The 16,279-nt window shown below is 39.5% G+C and overlaps 1 long non-coding RNA gene across 2 annotated transcripts in view; it reads right to left on the bottom strand.

The window, feature by feature from the left end:
• LOC105491498 (uncharacterized) overlaps window positions 1–16,279 on the bottom strand; it is a 305,928-nt gene that overhangs the window by 173,636 nt on the left and 116,013 nt on the right. Inside the window, exon 1 of one of the 2 annotated variants that reach the window (XR_011616164.1) lies at window positions 1,408–1,466. The exons of the other annotated variant lie outside the window; for it this stretch is intronic. This is a non-coding gene — a long non-coding RNA (uncharacterized lncRNA). Of the gene's footprint in view, window positions 1–1,407; window positions 1,467–16,279 lie in introns of those variants that run through there. 2 annotated transcript variants of the gene reach the window in all.

The raw sequence follows: 16,279 nt of genomic DNA, 5'->3' as shown, positions 1-16,279 counted from the left end.
ATTTAATAGTTTAACCTCATCTCTGTGTTTAGTTACCTCTCCAATCTAGTGCGTGACTAGCTGCCAAAATGTTTTGGCCACTCAACACCTGCTTCAGCCACTATAGTGATTTCAGTGCTGCCCACCCAGCACTGCACAGCACTCTTGAAGGGAAACTTGACGGAAGCTAAACAAAGGTATATTTTCTTTGTGCTCATCACAAAACTTAAAGCTAAATTTCACAAGTTGTAGGTATTCACAGATACTTGATAATGGGCACATTGATCTTCTGAGTTCTCCTTATTTATTTATTTATTTATTTATTTATTTATTTATTTATTTATTTTTGAGACGGAGTCTCGCTCTGTCACCCAGGCTGGAGTGCAGAGGCTGGATCTCAGCTCACTGTAAGCTCTGCCTCCCGGGTTGACGCCATTCTCCTGCCTCAGCCTCCCAAGTAGCTGGGACTACAGGTGCCCACCACCTCGCCCGGTTAGTTTTTTTTGTATTTTTTAGTAGAGACGGGGTTTCACCATGTTAGCCAGGATGGTCTTGATCTCCTGACCTCGTGATCTGCCCGTCTCAGCCTCCCAAAGTGCTGGGATTACAGGCTTGAGCCACCGCACCCGGCTGAGTTCTCCTTTTTTAAAAGGTGGAGGTGTTGGGGGGTGGCAAGAACAGGGAGGGTGGCAGGAACAGGGTGTGGTGGCTCATGCCTGTAATCCCAGCACTTCAGGAGGCTGAGTCCAGTGGATTACTTAAGGTCGGGAGTTCGAAACCAACCTGGCCAACATAGCGAGACCTCGTGTCTACTAAAAATACAAAAATTAGCCGGGCATGGTGTCATGTGCCTGTAATCCCAGCTACTCAGGTGGCTGAGGTAGGAGAATCACTTCAACCTGGGAGGCAGAGTGGCAGTGAGTTGAGATGGCGCCACTGCACTCCAGTCTGGGCAATAAGAGTGAGACTCTATCTCAAAAAAAAAAAAAAAAAAACCCAGCAAGAAATTGGTTAAACATGAGTTTTGAAATTGGGTAAACATGAGTTTTGAAATTGGGTAAACATGAGTTTTGGAGTTTACATTTTTTTAAGTAAAAGGGAGAACTGAGCATCCAATACACTTTTATCTGTGATGCCCTGGCAAATTATCACAGTTGTCAAGAAGTTCTAATTTGAGGACTGAGTCCTCTTCCTGTTTTGGAGAAAACCCTCCTTTCACGAGTCTTAGTGGAATACAGAGCTGCCCAATATCCTGCCAGTAAGTGATCCCTTTTTCATAAGTTAGCCAGAGATGTTTCCTGGTATCCCCATCCAAGAACTCTAAGTGACAGGTTACCTCTGCTATACTCAATCTCTAAAATTAGGGATATCATGACCTGTACTGCCTACCTCATGGAATTGAGGGGATCAATGATATAACAAAATTACCTATATTGACATGCAGTTAATCTTCCACAGTCGTTTGTTCTTAACACTGGACATTTTCTGAAAACATTGAAGAGAAGGCCATTTTTAGAAAACCTCCTAGTTTTTGGTAAAAATAGAAATGATTTGTTCTCAAACTGTTATCATAAAGACTAAGTGAGATCATGTACATAAAAATAACTGATCATTGATTAGCATGTTATAAACACTCAAAAGTATTTTTCAACTTCAAACTTTATAACAATTATTGGCCGTCCAAAACCATAGAATGTCTATTTGAATATACTTCGCAATCACAATCAAAGCTGTATCAAAACAGAAATGATGTCTTTTGATAATAAGCTGGAAATATAGTCATGTCTTCCTGGCTTATGTTCTCTTATTAGCTGCAGGATTTTTTCAACTCACTTAACCTCTTTGATTCTCAGCTTCTTCATTTGTAAAATAGGTAATTATATTTACTTCTCAGAGTTACAATCAGGTTTGAAATACACAACACATGTAGATATGGTTAATGAACTCTTACATATTATGCACAGACTATCATCATCATTAACAGTAACTTAATATTTACTGAGATGTATCTGCTCTAAGAACCATCATACGCACACACACAAATACACACACACACATTAATTTTGCTTAGCCACTATAAATATACCAGGCTGAAGAAAATTACATGTAACTACATATGTGGATATTACTTTTTCTTCTAACAAAATTCCCAGCAGCAAGAGACATTGCTAGAAATGTACTGGCCCCTTGCTTAGGATTGACAAGACAGTATTGCAAGGACTCCAGCAGACACCAGGAATTAAACTGACAGAGCCATGTTAATTTCAAGCTTCATTAGAACTTGGGTAAGCATGTCTACAGAGACCACCTGAGAGTAGGACACTCTGAGCCAAGCATGCATTCACCGTTAATCAACTCTGCGCAGGAAGAATTTTACCACAGCAATGACTCTCATTGTCATATGAACTTCTCATTTCGAATAGTTCAGATTTACTTTAGCAACTCAGTCTTGAACATTATCCCAAATTAAGATAATCCAACTAAAGATACTACATTTGCCAGATTGTACCAACCAATATTTTAAAAAAATAAATAATTAACAGACGATAGATGATAGATAGATGTGATAGATAGATAGATAGATAGACAGACAGACAGACAGACAGACAGACTGACTGACTTCTTCCTTGGAATAATTCAGATTTACTTTAACAACTCAGTCTTGACCATTATCCCAAATAAAGATAATCCAACTAAAGATACTACATTTGCCAGACTGTACCAACCAATATTTTAAAATAATAAACAGACAGATAGATGACAGATAGATAATAGATATAGATAGATGATAGGTGATTGACGGATAGATCGATATTGACCAAGAGATAGATTGACCATGCCTAGTAAAGTCTTACTACTTCACTGTAGGCTAAGTAAGCTGTGGAAAATTCCGTTGTTCCGTTTGTTCCAAATCAATTATTTCTTGAAAAAATGGCCTCTGAGAACATGTACTTTCAACCAATAAAGCTTAAACTAAACAGTGTTGGAGGCAACTCATTAAACTTAACAGATTTCGAGTGAAACAACTTCCTTAATGTGGAAAATTGTAAGTAAATAATAAGGCAAAACCACAAGGAAAATTTAGACAATTTTTATTAGTCTTTCTTAAAGGCATCATAAATTATGTATTTTTAAAATAAAATTATGGAAATCACTTTTTGGCAAGTCCCTCTTAAATTCTCAAGTTAAAGGTACTCTTCATAAAAACCATCACTCTAAAAGAATGTGTTAATCCAAGACTAGACATTCAAGGATGTTATCAGGGAAAATATCTTTGTATGAGAAAATGAGGAAAGGCCTAGATAACCTTAGAAAACCATCAGCACACTATGCAATCTGATCCCAAATGAAGGAAAGTAGGAGGGGATATTGGGTAAAGGCATCCTAGACTGCCCTGTCATATGACATTTTGGCAAGGCCACTGGGGAGTCCTCAAGCCAAAGTCATCATCAAAGGAGTCCCACGTCTCCCTGGAATGGGCCTGCCTTAGTGTCGTATCACATTCATTGGCTGGGAGCAGCTAGTGGGAAACATCTGTTCACAGGAGCTGCTATTGATTTCAGAGCACAATAACTGGTAACCTCGGTCAATTACTGTATTAGTCCATTCTCAACACTGCTGATAAAGACTTACCCAAGACTGGGTAGTTTATAAAGGAAAGAGGTTTAATGGACTCACAGTTCCACATGGCTGGGGAGTCTTCACAATCGTAACGGAAGGCAAAGGAGAAGAAAAGGCACGTCTTACATGACGACAGGCAAGAGAGCCTGTGCAGGAGAACTGCCCTTTATAAAACCATCATATATTATGAGTCTTATTCACTATCATGAGAACAGCACGTGAAAGACCCACCCCCATGATTCAGTTACCTAATACTGGCCCCTCCCATCACACGTGGGAATTATGAGAGCTACAATTCAAGATGGGATTTGGGTGGGGACACTGCCAAACCAAATCAGTTACATTCAGAGATCTGTAAGGTACAGTCTTATGGCTGCCACATGAGGTAAAATACAGGTTTCCGGTTTTTTAAGAAAATTTTCTTTTTTATGTATTTTATTAATACGATGATTAATGTGGAAAGCAGTTAGATAGTAATTAATAAATATAAAAAAAGGGGAAATATCTTAATTCTCTCCAAATCTTCAGCTACTGAGTTTTGAAACAATGGTTTGGTGACTGAGTAAAACATCCTCTTCCAACATCTCTCCCAGCTCCTTCACAAGGAGAAGGGTTATTAAAATATTTTGTCAATGTCTGGGACACAAATTGGGCTGTGTTTATTAATGAACAGGTAACTATTGCACTGAACAGTAATTCACATGGGTGTACCTCACGCTTATTTTTCATTTCCTTCCTCAGTGTAAATTGGTAAATTGACTATGAGACTCATCTCAGAGTATCTTTATCATTGTTTCATTCCCCCATGTATTGCATCAACCTATAGAGTTGATAATAAGGTCCTGTGCTCTAGATTTGGGATTCAGAGAAACTGGCAGTCGTGCATAAGCCTTAAACCTAAGACATATGCTCCAAAACTGCTTTCCCAAAATGCTGCTCTGAGGAGCAGTGAGCCTTGGCCTAACCAGCAATGCAGAGGCACTTTGTTTTCACTTCATATTATTCATTGTGTTCACTTCTTCTGCTGACATTCAAAAAGGAGACTCCTGGAGGCATAATCCATTTCAGTACTGACCAAACTTAATATCACCCAAAAGCTTCAAAAATAAATAATATATAAATACAAAATTAAAATTATTAATACAACATAAAAACCCAATCCATATTAAAATGTTGTTAGCTATCTAAGACCATCTGAGACCCAAGTCAGTTTGACCACCTATGTTACTATAATGTGAGAATTTCTAGCATTTTGATGAGTTGAGAATTAATTATATAACTGATTTCTTATGTTTTCTTTTTTTAGATATTATTTAAAATATCCATATCTAATCAGTAGAACTTTCAAAACCAATAGAGTAAAAGGTTGGTATTTAAATATGTTTATCCTCTAAACAGGTGTTTTCATTGACATCCTATGCCGATTCACAAACGTAAGATCAATATAAAATTGCAGATCTTGAGGAAAAGGAGAATTCTAGGCTGGCGATGCACATGATAAATAGAAATACAATATTCACATATTAAAGCATAGTATTACCATGGGCCTTTCTTCATAGGGTACCCCCAATTCTAGTTTTATACAACAGTTTTATGAATCTTCATAAATGGCTCTATATATGTGTCTGTATATGCACACACACCAATATATGTATGTGTACACACATATTACATATATACACAAATATATATTATATACACACACCTATATAAGTTATATATACACACACTTCTTGATCTGCAGTCCAATGTTCTACCTCTGAGCTATACCCCCTCCTCATACCCACCTACCTAAGTTGCTCACAGCAATGTCCTTGAAAGTAGTCATTTCAATGGTTATCTTTTGACAAGGCTACAAATGCCTAGCAGTATCTGTAGCCCTTGCGACACTACTAAACTAGATTCCTCAGACCCTACCATCAAAGTGAAGACATATGACTGAGTTTTGGCCAATGGAATATGTGTCACAGTTATATATGCCACTTCCAGGCCTAGACCCCTAAGACCAGTATTGGCTGCTGGAGAGGCAGAAGTGGGGTGGAAGGAGTCATGTGTGTAGCATTTGCTAATTTTCTATTATGTAAATACTTTCACCATGGCTAAATTCAAGGTAGCAGCGTAACATCACTGACTGTGGAGTCAGGAGAAATGTATTAAGCAGTGCAGTTGACCTTTTGTATCCGTGGGTTCCACATCCATAATGTCAACCAACTGAAAAATCAAAAAAATATATATATATCTTAAACCCCAAAAAAGGCCAGGCATGGTGGCTCACACCTGTAATCCTAGCACTTTGGGAGGCTAAGGCAGGCAGATTGCCTGAGCTCAGGAGTTCCAGACCAGCCTTGGCAACATGGTGAAACCTCATCTCTACTAAAAATGCAAAAAATTAGCCAGGCATGATGGTGAACGCCTATAATCTCAGCTACTTGGGAGGCTGGAGCAGGACAATCGCTTGAACCCAGGAGGCACAGGTTGCAGTCAGCCGAGATCATGTCGCTTCACTCCAACCTGGGCAACAGAGGAAGATTCTGTCTCAAAAAAAACAAACAAACAAAACTCTAAAAATACAAGAATTTAAAAATACAAATAAAGAAATACACTAAAATAATTTGCATAACATTACACTGTATTAGATGACTTAAAGCATACAGGAGGATATGTGTAGCTTATATGCAAATACTATGCCATTTTACACATGAGATTCGAACATCTCTGGATTTTGATATTTGTGGGAGTCCTGGAACCAATTCCCCGCAGATAGCAAGGGATGATTGTATTTCTGCCCTACAGATACAATAGATGTAAATAACCTCAAGACCATAGATAACAGCAAAATATAGTAATAGAATTTGGAAATGATGTTTTGTTTTTAATACGATTTATTATTCATAGATGTAAATAATTTAATTTTTCATAATGGTCATATTTAAAAACCAGCTCACAAATTTCCTAAAAATTTAGCAATTGGCTCTCACAAGCCGGCAGAGCCAGCTCCAGCATGTCACTGCTAAAGTCTTTCATGTGACACTGCACACACTCTTTTCTTTTCCTGTTTCCTAATCAGACCCCTGCCACGCCGCAGTTTCGGGGTCCACAGAACCATTAGGAGAGCCTGGTACCTGGCTGACTTCATGGAACAGTTCCCCCTTTCTTCTGATCCTGCTGACCCACAGTGGGTTGAGAGTAAGAAACAACGCTCCCTATGTTATGATACGTGATTGTGGGGCTATTTGTTGCTGCAGCTGGTACCAAAAAAAAAAATGCATTCTTTCATGTATTGGTTTTCATGTTTGATTAATCTTCAAACCCAGCTGAGAATGTTTGGTGAAATATAGATTCCTGGATCCCTGGTGATCAGGACTTTGGAGTTGGAAAGACTCCTTGATTATCGGTCAGGCTCGGGAACTAGTGACGCAGTTAGTCCCACCTCTCCCCAGTTGTTTTTACTAAAGCATCCTACAGCTTTGCAGAAGGAAGGAATTATTTAAGACATATAGGTCATAATTAGAATAAGCCAATTTCAAATTTGAAATTTGTTCAAAATTTCTCTTTCATCTTCAATATTTATTCAAATTCAATATTTTGTTTCATGGTAAATCTGTGTTTTTGCTGTAATATATTTTTTTAGTTTCGAATTACTTTTCAGTTACGTTTCTTGACTTCCTCCCTTTTCCTTTCAAAACCTGTGAAGTAACACTAATGCTTCAGAGAGACGCCTTGTGGTGTTAGGTTTTGAGAACCATATCATTATTCCACCTCCCTTAGGAGGTACCCCCAGTAAACAGTTAACCGAACTCTGGTTAAACACCTCCAGAGATGGGGGGCTTTTTTATTACTCCAGGCAAGCATCCCTTCCCATTATTAAATACCTCTCAATATCTGAGAGCTCTTCCTCATAATGAGCTAAAATCTAAATTTGTTATTTCAAGAAATCAGGTTTGTTCCTTTTGCCCACAAAAAGCAAATCGAATTTCTACCCATATGACAGTCTTTCATCCTATAGGACAGTTATCATGATTTGTCACTTCTGATTATTCAGTTCCACAATCCTAATATGGTCAAGATCATAGAGAAACAAAGAGAGGGAGCCACCCTGTCTGCCAAAGGAAACTCAAACAGTATTTACAGGAAAAATTTCAACTTGGCCTAGTAAAAGGACAAGTTTGAAAGGCAAAAAGGGAAGCAAGTGCAGTGCTAGAGGAGAAAATTATCTGAGCAAGGTTTAGGAAACGATTTGATATGTTCAAGATTAACAAGAGAGTGAGTCATGACATACAGTAGACAGAAAATGGTGAGAAAAGTTGCAAAGATTAAAAGGTCTGTTTTCTTGCTGCAACAGTGATATGGTTTGCCTCTGTGTCCCCACCCAAATCTCCTCGAATTATAATCCCCATGTTGAGGGGAAGGAGGTGATGATTGGATCATGGGGGCGATTTCCTCCATGCTGTTCTCATGAGATCTTACAGTTTTATAAGCATTTGACAGTTCCTCTTTCACATCCTCATACCCTCTGCTGCCGCCTTGTGAAGAAGGTGTCTGCTTCCCCTTTCCGCCATGATTGTAAGTTTCCTAAGGCCTCTCCAGCCATGCAGAATTGTGAGTCAATTAAACCTCCTTTGTTTATAAATTATCCAGTCTCGGGTAGTATCTTTATAGCAGTGTGAGAACGAACTAATACAAACAGCAACATCACCCGGGAAACTTTTAGAAATAAAAAATTCCCAGGCCTTACCCTACACTTACTGAATCAGAATCTGCATTTTTGCAAGATCCCCATGTGATTAGTATGCACATTAAGACTGAAAAGCAGGGAAGTAATAATAAACAATCTGCATAGAGACTCATCAAATGCTCTGGCACTCAAGAGAGGAGATGGAAAAAGAAAATTTGATATTACAAATACAAACAAAATCCACAAGTAGCCGCCATGGGAAAAATGATAACTTTTTCAGTTTAGCATTGTTTTCATCTTTTATTACATATGAAGTATGTACTATAATATTTTCAGTGCTTACAGTCTCTAAAGGTTTTAGCCTAGCTCTTTTGTTATATCTAAGACTTTGAATTTTAACTTGTAGGGAATGAGAAATCATTCAGCTAGAGAACGACATAGTCACATGTGAATTTTAGGACCTTCCCTCAGGTACATGTATGGAAAGTGAGAGTAGGAAGAATGATGTTTCCAGCATACTGTTAGTTTTGTGCAGTTTTGTTTGATCCATAATTGCCTGGAAATACAGCATTGTGCATAAATGCTCCTTCACTTTTCTGTTGTAAATAACTTATTTCTTTTAAAAACAATCTGAACCATCTCCTCTTTTGCATACAGTCACATCTACTTTGACCCTAAAGATTCCTTTGTCCTTCTGACTATATTCAGAGTTATAATGCTAATCCTCATTTCAAATTCAAATAGGCCTTTGTTGTAGGGCAAAGATGTCATTGAATCTGTCAATCTCTGGCCCAGCATGGTCTACTCTAACTATGAGGAGACACTGGCTGGTATAACATGAGAACTCTGGATCTGATGAGAATGCTTTTTCCTCTGTGATGTCCTGGACCCCAGAGGGTTAGAAATAGTGCAAGTCTAAATATTTCTAGATAACTGCAGATCCACAACCATTTCTGTTGGTTAATGGAAAGAGATAAGTCAGGGAGAGAGATCAGGAGAGAGACAGTGATGGACCTATATTACTACTCATGCCCAGTGTGTCCATGGGGCACATCCTTTCCCCATCCTCAGCCCCTGTGGTTTAAGAGGAGCTCCCTCCCTTGCCATTCCTATGGGACATAGAAGGGGGTGGTCCTGCCAGTAAGGACACAGCATGAACCCTGCCCAGTGATAGGTTCAGGATGGACATGAAGCAAGCTGAACGAATGAAAACCAGTGTCTAGAACTTCTTCAGGAATCATCAAGGAAAAGAAAGTCCTTCCACTTAACATTAGAATTGCTAAATTCCATTCATATATCCCTAGAGCTGTTAGTGGTTATTTTTGCTCCACCATGCCACGTCCACATAACCATAAATTACCCACAGAAGAAAGAAGAACATAAAGATGGAAAAAAACAGATTGCCAATAACATTATGAAGTCCTGCCTACTTCCATCATGCATGAAATGTAACCTACACTTGAACTACACTATTTATAAGCCAATACATTCCCTTTTAGCTTAAACAAGAGCAAATCTGATATATAGTATTTGCCACCAAGAAAAATGTTTACTAATATAAAGTAAAAACAAAAAACGGGGTGGTGGAGCAGAATGTACTCAGGCAAATGACGTGGATGGAGTTTGAAGCCCCTCTCCCTTTGTCGTAGAAGCAGCAACACGTCTGTTGGGGCAGGATGTAAAACTTAGGCAATATTTAGGATGATTAAAGGTTGGCATCTAGAGTGGACTTCCTGGGTTCAAAGCCTGCCTCATTATTAAGTTGAGCGATGCCAGGCAAATCATTTGACCCTACCATGCCTCTGTTTCTTCATCTGTAACTTGGGGTGAGTGATGGAACCTACTCAATAGAGTTGATAAATTAAGTGAGGTAATAACATGAAGCGTTTAGAGGGACTGGCCCTGAGTAAGCATAATTGTGATGGCTATCATTATTTTTAAGCCCTCCCTTCTTACCTTCCTTCCTTCCTAAGTCCAACATTTATTCTTCTACAGCAGAGAATGCACAGTGCTTAGGAACTGAAGATGGACACTCCTAAGTCTGGCCCTCAAATTTCGCAGTCTGATGCAGAAGATCTCACACCTTATTATGAATCTGGGTTTACGTGCCACATGTGCAATGATTAGGCAGCAGGAACTAAGAACCAGATTTCTCCCCCAGCCCCAGTGTGGTTAAGGAAGGTTTAGGGAAAGGTATCACTCAGGACATACACTACAGTCACTGTAGGGCATGGTGGTGATGTTGTGGGAAAATGCCTCCTTAAGGAGATTTGTAGAAACATCCCACATTGGTGGCTGGCAAGATGGCCAAATAGGAACAGTTCCTGTCTGCAGCTTCCGGTGAGATCAATGCAGAAAGCGGGTGATTTCTCCATTTCCAACTAAGGTAGCCGGTTCTTCTCACTGGGACTAGTTACACAGCAAGTGCAGCCCACGGAAGGCAAGCAGAAGCAGGGTGGGGCATTGCCTCACCCGAGAAGTGCAAGGGGTCAGGGAACTCCCTCCCCTAGACAAGGAAAGCCATGAGGGACTCTGCCGTGAGAAACTGTGCACTCCAGCCCAGATACTACACTTTTCTCATGGTCTTCCTAACCCATGGACTAGGAGATTCCCTGGGGTGCCTAGGCCACCAGTACCCTGGGTTTCAAGTACAAAACTGGGTGGCTGTTTGGGCAGACACTGAGCTAGCTGCAAGATTCTTTTTTTCATACCCCAGTGATGCCTTGAATGCCAGTGAGACAGAACCGTTCACTCCCTTGAAAAAGGGGCTGAAGCCAGGGAGCCAAGTGGTCTAGCTCAGTGGATCCCACCCCCACAGAGCCCAGCAAGCTAAAATCCACAGGCTTGAAATTCTCGCTGCCAGGAGAGCAGTCTGAAGTTGACATGGGATGCTCCAGCTTGGTGGCGGGAGGGGCGTCCACCATTACTGAGGCTTCAGTAGGCAGTTTTCCCCTCACAGTGTAAAGAAAGCCTCCAGGAAGTTCAAACTGCCATAGCTAGGCAAAGCTGTTGCAGCCAGATTGCTCTCTAGATTCCTCCTCTCTGAGCAGGGCATCTCTGAAAGGCAGCAGCCCCTGGGGGGGATTACAGATAAAATTCCCATCTCCCTGGGACAAAGCACCTGGGGAAAAGGGAGGCTGTGGGCGCAGCTTCAGCAGACTTTAACATTCTTGCCTGCCAGCTCTGAAGAGAGCAGCAGACCTCCCAGCACAGTGCTCGAGCTCTGCTAAGGGACAGATTGCCTCCTCAAGTGGGCCCCTGACTCCTATACCTCCTGACTGGGAGACATCTCCCAGCAGGAGTCGACAGACACCTCATAGAAGAGAGCTCCAGCTGGCATCTGGGGGGTGTCCCTCTGGGAAGAAGCTTCCAGAGGAAGGAATAGGTGGCAATCTTTGCTGATCTGCAGCGTCCACTGGAGACACCCAGGTAAACAGGGTCTGGAGTGGACCTCCAGCAAATTCCAACAGACTTGCAGCAAAGAGGCTTGACTGTTAGAAAGAAAACTAACAAACAGAAAGGAATAGAATCAACAGTAGCATCAACAAAAAGGACGTCCACACAGAAACCCAATCTGAAGGTCACCAACATCAAAGACCAAAGGTAGGTAAGTCCACGAAAATCAGGAAAAAACAGTGCAAAAAGGCTGAAATTTCCAAAAACCAGAACACCTCTTCTCCTCGAAAAAAATCAGAACTCCTTGCCAGCAAGGGAACAAAACTGGATGGAGAATGCGTTTGACAAATTGACAGAAGTAGGCTTCAGAAGGTGGGTAATAACAAACTCCTCTGAGCTAAAGTAAAGGACCATGTTGTAACCCAATGCAAGGAAGCTAAGATAACCTTGAAAAAAGGTTAGAGGAATTGCTAACTAAAATAACCAGATTAGAGAAGAACATAAATGACCTGATGGAGCTGAAAAACACAGCATGAGAACTTCATGAAGCATACACAAGTATCAATAGCTGGATCGATCAAGCAGAAGAAAGGATATCAGAAATTGAAGATCAACTTAATGAAATAAAGCATGAAGACAAGATTAGAGAAAAAATAATAAAAAGGAATGAACAAAGCCTCCAAGAAATATGGGACTATATGAAGAGACCAAACCTACATTTGATTGGTGTACCTGAAAGTGACAGGAAGAATAGAACAAAGTTGGAAAACCCTCTTCAGTATATTATCCAGAAGAACTTCCCCAACCTAGCAAGACAGGCCAACATTCAAATTCAGCAAATACAGAGAACACCACAAAGACACTCCTTGAGAAAAGCAACCCCAAGACACATAATTGTCAAATTCAACCAGGTTGAAATGAAGGAAAAAATGTTAAGCGCAGCCAAAGAGAAAGGTTGGGTTACCCACAAAGGGAAGCCCATCAGACTAACAGCAGATCTCTCAGCTGAACCCCTACCAGTCAGAAGAGAGTGGGGGCCAATATTCAACATTCTTAAAAGAATTTTCAACCCAGAATTTCATATCCAGCCAAACTACGCATAAGTGAAAGAGAAATACAGACAAGCAAATGCTGAGAGATTTTGTCACCACCAGGCCTGCCTTACAAGAGCTCCTGAAGGAAGCACTAAATATGGAAAGGAAAAAACTGGTACCAGCCACTGCAAAAAAATTATCAAATTGTAAAGACCATCAACACTATGAAGAAACTGCATCAACTAATGGGCAAAATAACCAGCTACCATTATAATGACAGGATCAAATTCACACATAACTATATTAACCTTAAAGGTAAACTGGCTAAATGCTCCAATTAAAAGACACAGACTGGCAAATTAGAGTCAAGACCCATCAGTGTGCTGTATTCAGGAGACCCATCTCATGTGCAAAGACACATGTAGGCTCAAAATAAAGGGATGGAGAAAGATTTACTAAGCAAATAGAAAGCAAAAAAAAAAGCAGTGGTTGCAATCCTACTCTCTGATAAAACAGACTTTAAACCAAGAAAGATAAAAAACGACAAAGGGCATTACATAATGGTAAAAAAGATCAATACAATAAGAAGAGCTAACTATTCTAAATATATAAGCACCCAATACAGGAGCACTCAGATTCATAAACTAAGTTCTTAGAGACCTACAAAGAGACGTAGCCTCCCACACAATAATAGTGGGAGAATTTAACACCCCATTGTCAATATTAGATCAACGTGACAGAAAATTAACAAGGATATTCAGGACTTGAACTCAGCTCTGGACCAACAGACATCTACAAAACTCCCCACCCCAAACCAACAGAATATACATTCTTCTCAGCACCACACTGCACTTATTCTAAAATTGACCACATAACTGGAAGTAAAACACTCCTCAGCAAATGCAAAAGAATGGAAATCATAACAAACAGTCTCTCAGACCACAGTGCAATCAAATTAGAGCTCAGGATTAAGAAACTCACTCAAAACCACACAACTATATGGAAACTGAACAACGTGCTCCTGAATGACTACTGGGTAAATAATGAAATTAAGGCAGAAATAAAGAAGTTATTTGAAACCAATGAGAACAAAGACATAACATACCAGAATCTTTGGGACACAACTAAAGCAGTGTTTAGAGGGAAATTTATAGTACTAAATGCCCACAGGAGAAAGTGGGAAAGATCTAAAATCGACACCCTAACATCACAATTAAAAGAACTAGACAAGCAAGAGCAAACAAATTCAAAAGTTACCAGAAGACAAGAAATAACTAACATCAGAGCAGAACTGAGGAAGAGAGACAAAAAACCCTTCGAAAAATCAATGAATCCAGGAGCTGATTATTTGAAAAGAGTAACAAAATAGACCACTAGCCAGACTAATAAAGAAGAAAAGAGAGAATAAAATAGACACAATGAAAAATAATAAAGGGATATCACCACTGACCCCACAGAAATCCAAACTACCATTAGAGAATACTACAAACACCTCTATGCCAATAAACTAGAAAATCTAGAAGAAATGGATAAATTCCTGGACACATACACCCTCCCAAGGCTAAACCAAGCAGAAGTCAAATCCCTGAATAGACTAATAACAAGTTCTGAAATTGAGGCAGTAATGAATAGCCTACCAACCAAAAAAAGTCCAGGACCAAATGGATTCACAGCTGAATTCTACCAGACATACAAAGAGGAGCTGGTACCATTCCTTCTGAAACTATTCCAAACAACAGAAAAAGAAGGATTCCTCCCTAACTCATTTTATGAGGCCAACATCATCCTGATACCAAAACCTGGCAGAGACACAACAACAACAAAAAATTTCAGGCCAATATAACTGATGAACATCAATGTGAAAATCCTCAATAAAATACTGACAAATTGAATCCAGTAACACATCAGAAAGCTTAGCCACCATGATCAAGTCAGCTTCATCCCTGGGATGCAAGGTTGGTTCAACAAATGCAAATCAATAAATGTAATCCATTACATGAACAGAACCAATGACGAAAATCACGAGTATCTCAATAGATGCAGAAAAGGCCTTCGATAAAATTCAACACCCCTTCACACTAAAAACTCGGTATAAACTAGGTAGTGATGTAACGTATCTCAAAATAGTAAGAATTATTTATGACAAATCCACAGCCAATGGGCAAAAGCTGGAAACATTCCCTTGAAAACCAGCACAAGACAAGGATGCCCTCTCTCACCACTCCTATTCAACATAGTATTGGAAGTTCTGGCCAGGGCAATCAGGGAAGAAAAAGAAATAAAGGGCATTCAAATAGGAAGAGAGGAAGTCAAATTGTCTCTGTTTGCAGATGGCATGATTGTATATTTAGAAAACCCCATCGTCTCAGCCCCAAATCTCCTTAAGCTGATAAACAACTTCAGAAAGTCTCAGGATACAAAATCAATGTGCAAAAATCACAGGCATTCTTATACACCAATAATAAAGAGAGCACCAAATCATGAGTGAACTCCCATTCACAACTGCTACAAAGAGAATAAAATACCTAGGAATACAACTTACAAGAGATTTGAAGGACCTCTTTAAGGAGAACTACAAATCACAGCTCAACGAAATAAGAGAGGACATAAACAAATGGAAGAACATTCCATGCTCATGGATAGGAAGAATCATGAAAATGGTTATACTGCCCAAAGTAATTTACAGATTCGATGCTATCCCCATCAAGCTACCATTGACTTTCTTCACAGAGTTAGAAAAAACTCTTTTAAATTTCATATGGAACCAAAAAACACCCTGTATAGCCAAGACAATCCTAAGCAAAAAGAACAAAGCTGAAGATATCACACTACCTGACTTCAAACTATACTACAAGTCTACAGTAATCAAAACAGCATGGTACTGGTACCAAAACAGGTATATAGACCAATGAAACAGGACAGAGGCCTCAGAAATAATGCCACACATCTACAACCATCTGATCTTTGACAAACCTGACAAAAACAAGCAATAGGGAAAGGATTCCCTATTTAATAAATGGTGTTGGGAAAACTGGCTAGCAATATGCAGAAAACAAAAACTGGACCCCTTCTTTACACCTTATACAAAAATTAACTCAAAATGGATTAAAGACTTAAACATAAAATCTAAAACCATAAAAACCCTAGAAGAAAACCTAGGCAATACTCTTCAGGACATAGGCATAGGCAAAGACTTCATGACTAAAACACCAAAAGCAATGGCAAAAGCCAAAATAGACAAATGGGATCTAATTAAACTAAAGAGCTTCTGCACAGCCAAATAAACTATCATAAGAGTAAACAGGCAAGCTACAGAATGAGAGAAAATTTTTACAATCTATCCATCTGATAAAGGGCTAATGTCCAGAATCTACAAGGAACTTAAACAAATGTACGAGAAAAATAAAAACCATCAAAAAGTAGGTGAAGGATATAAACAGACACTTCTCAAAACAAGATGTTTATGCGGCCAACAAACATGAAAAACAGCTCATTATCACTGGTCATTAGGGAAACACAAATCAAAACCAAAATGAGATACCATGTCATGCCAGTTAGAAAGGCAATCATTAAA

The sequence above is a fragment of the Macaca nemestrina genome, chromosome 18, assembly GCF_043159975.1.
Source record: "Macaca nemestrina isolate mMacNem1 chromosome 18, mMacNem.hap1, whole genome shotgun sequence".
Taxonomy (NCBI): Eukaryota; Metazoa; Chordata; class Mammalia; order Primates; family Cercopithecidae; genus Macaca; species Macaca nemestrina.
Note: the sequence above shows the minus strand (reverse complement) of the source record. Positions and strands in the feature narration are given on the sequence as shown.